The sequence below is a fragment of the Gavialis gangeticus genome, unplaced genomic scaffold, assembly GCF_001723915.1.
Source record: "Gavialis gangeticus isolate Ggan-Ray unplaced genomic scaffold, GavGan_comp1, whole genome shotgun sequence".
NCBI classification, from domain to species: domain Eukaryota; kingdom Metazoa; phylum Chordata; order Crocodylia; family Gavialidae; genus Gavialis; species Gavialis gangeticus.
In genome coordinates this window covers 48,182,349-48,185,319 of record NW_017728998.1, presented here as the reverse complement: position 1 = coordinate 48,185,319, position 2,971 = coordinate 48,182,349, and the positions used below count along the sequence as shown (strand labels likewise).

The 2,971-nt window shown below is 45.7% G+C and overlaps 1 protein-coding gene across 2 annotated transcripts in view; it reads left to right on the top strand.

The window, feature by feature from the left end:
- Window positions 1–2,971, top strand: part of CPNE2 (copine 2) — a 299,466-nt gene that overhangs the window by 193,004 nt on the left and 103,491 nt on the right. The gene's annotated exons all lie outside the window — the stretch shown is intronic.

The following is a 2,971-nucleotide window of genomic DNA, read 5'->3' as shown; positions in this document are numbered from 1 at the left end:
GGCAGCAGATGAAAGCTCTGACTGGTAGTGAGGCATAGAGACTCGGGGATGTTTTCTTAGCATGGGTGCACCTGTAAGCCACAGTGGTGCTGAACTGGGTTTTCATCTCTGGCAAACGACTGTTATAAGGATGTTTGTGGAGGTGCTCTGGCCTCTCTTCTCAGCTTTGCTGTTCAGCATGATTGTTGCTAGACTTTGGGAGATGAGAAGAAACCTACTAGTATCTTTTCAAAGTCAGGCTGCCTTCCACCCCTCACCCTCACCTTTCAAAGCTTATTTAAAAGGAAATAGCTTCTGTTTGCACACAGCCCTAGCCAGTTAGCAAGGATGGGGAAGTGTGATGGATAAATGATGGTTTCAGTGTAACAATAGCCCTGAAAAGAAGAGCATCAGGCAGCAGTGAGTATCACACAGCTCCACTTCTGAGGTTTAATTAAGGATCCTATTGTTCCAGGTTAGTCCTTTCAGGTGGCATCACTTACTTAGTTTTCTTTCCTTATGTTCAGATGAGCAATTAGGTCCTGACTCAGCCAAATGTTTAAACAAGTTCTTGTCCCAAAGACTTCTTCTGATGGTGTAGGTTCTCAGTGCTTCTGACAAACATGTCCAGTCAGGTATGTGAAATCCAATGCTGCTTTTGAAAATTTTGGCCACAGCCTTAAAACTAAAGGGTAAAATAATCCAGTTGATTCCTCTGACCAGTTGGGCCATTGATTTTATATTTCTTTCATGTATAAAAGCATTTCAATCCTCAGGACTGTCCATTTTGACCAAAAACTGACTTTAGCACATTCCTATTTGCTTTTAGTTTGTTCTGTTTGATTTGCTGTTGGCTGCCTGACACTGTTGATTCATGATCTGCTGTCGGTGTTCCTGGAAAATATAACTCCAGAAAAAATATGCAGATGGGGAATTTTTTAAATTTCTTTAAATGATGGGGAATTGAGGGATAGGGAGAAAGGATTTCTCTTCACTTTGAGAAGCTTAAGCAACTTCTTATTTCCTAGCCCTGAAAAATAAATTGCTCAAATGACTCCTGAATGGGAGGAGTATGCAGTCATTGTGGTACCCACAATAAAGTGATTGCTAGTTCTTATGAGCTGTGTGTTTGGCATGTGACTATAACTGGCTATTAGTCAGAGACCACTATTTATTATACAGTAACATGTATGTCTGGTGAGGAAGGATAATGATCTCATTCCGGCCTGACTTCAAAATAATGTGTGAACCTTCAGCTGGATGCTATATAATGAAATGAGCATGGATCCTCTTAAAGATACCCACCCCAAGGACTTGGGGCACAGACAGAAGTTACATTTGTTGCATGATCAGCCTCCTGAAAGTGCTCTGCACCTGTGCCCTGACACACATGCACAGCTGCAAAGTGCTTTAAAAGTGGCCAGTTACATGACTGATGAGAGATCAGATGAAGGCACTCTACTTTTGGAGCACCTTAGGGAACTTCTGTTTCCTAGGGTCAATCTGTCCTGTGATCAGGGCTGGGCACCCCAGCCCGCCCTGGGGAACGTCTGCAGGAAGAGCGGGGGGAGAAGAGATGGGGAGTATGCTGCAGGCTGGGATTTGCATGGCTGGAGCTGGGCGGGGGCTGGTGCTGTTGGATTGGAGCCAACCCTCCTTGTGGCCACCCTCCAGCTCTCGCTGGGCAAAACCCAGCCTGCAGCACATTCCTTCCCTTTTCCCCGCTCCCTTCCAGCAGATAGCACTGGAGCTGGAGGGGGGTTGAGGCTGGGGGGGAGAGGCTGCAGGCAGGTGATTGGCCCCAAAGTGGAGCTCAATTTCCCTTACCCCGGCCCCTCTCTTTCTGTGTAAAGCGGCATGAGATAGAAGGGGGACCTGCAGGTCTGTCAGAGCCCTTAGTGTCTGGCAACATATGGACACCATGCAGTTTGCATCTTCAGCATGTGTGAGTCGATCCCTTTTACTGATCTTCCCAGCCCACTGTAGGAGGTGTTTACAGATTCTTTAACAAATGTTATTGTAAAATAACTTTTTCCTCTGTTCTCCAGCAAGAGACTGTCTGCAGTGCCCATGTCTAACAGGGGTCCCAACTCCTTTACTGAAAGTGGGGGTAGGCAGCAGAACTAGAAAGCCACAGAACCCTAGATGGTAAACAGCAGGCAGCTAATTATGTAATGACTGTAACAGAATCAAGGACACTACTGATGAGGCCATTGGAAAACATTTGTAGTCTGCTGAGAGAACCAGGTGACCAGAAGAGGGAAACTGTAGAAGTCTGGCTCCTGGGATAGTGCCTCAGATTGGTTCCTGCTAGGCTCAGAGAAGGAGCTCTGCAGAGCCTGGAGAGAAGGAAGCATTGAAGGGCATCTCACTCAGAACCTAAGTGATTTTTAACTTTCATAGTGGCTTATGCTGCTCTTTATGCATGAGGCATGAGCATGCCTTTAGTTCAAGAGTATGCTAAAGCTCATAGCATACTCTTGAACAAGAGTATATAAATTAGAATCACTATCTGGTTGCCTTTGGCTTTGCCATTTTGATCTGACTTCCTTTTTTCCTTTTCTTTTCTGCTTTAAAAATAGATTTATATTTGGTGGCATCTTTGCTGCTCAATGATTTCATAGATTTCATAGACATTAGGGCTGAAAGGGACCTCAGAAGATCATTAAGTCCAGTCCCCTGCCCGAAGGGCAGGAAGTCAGCTGGGGTCATGGGATCCCAGCAAGATAAGCATCTAGTTTACTCTTGAAGGTGTTCAATGCAGGTGTTTGAACCACCTCCGATGGCAGGCTATTTCAGCCCTTGGGGGCTCGGACAGTAAAGAAATTCTTCCTTATGTCCAGCCTCAAACGGTCTTGCAGTAGTTTATAACCATTCGACCTTGTCATCACTTGGGGCACGCTGGTGAACAAACGTTCCCCCAGATATTGGTGATCACCCCGATAAACTTATAGGTGGCCATCAGATCACCCCTAAGCCTGTGCTTTTCCAG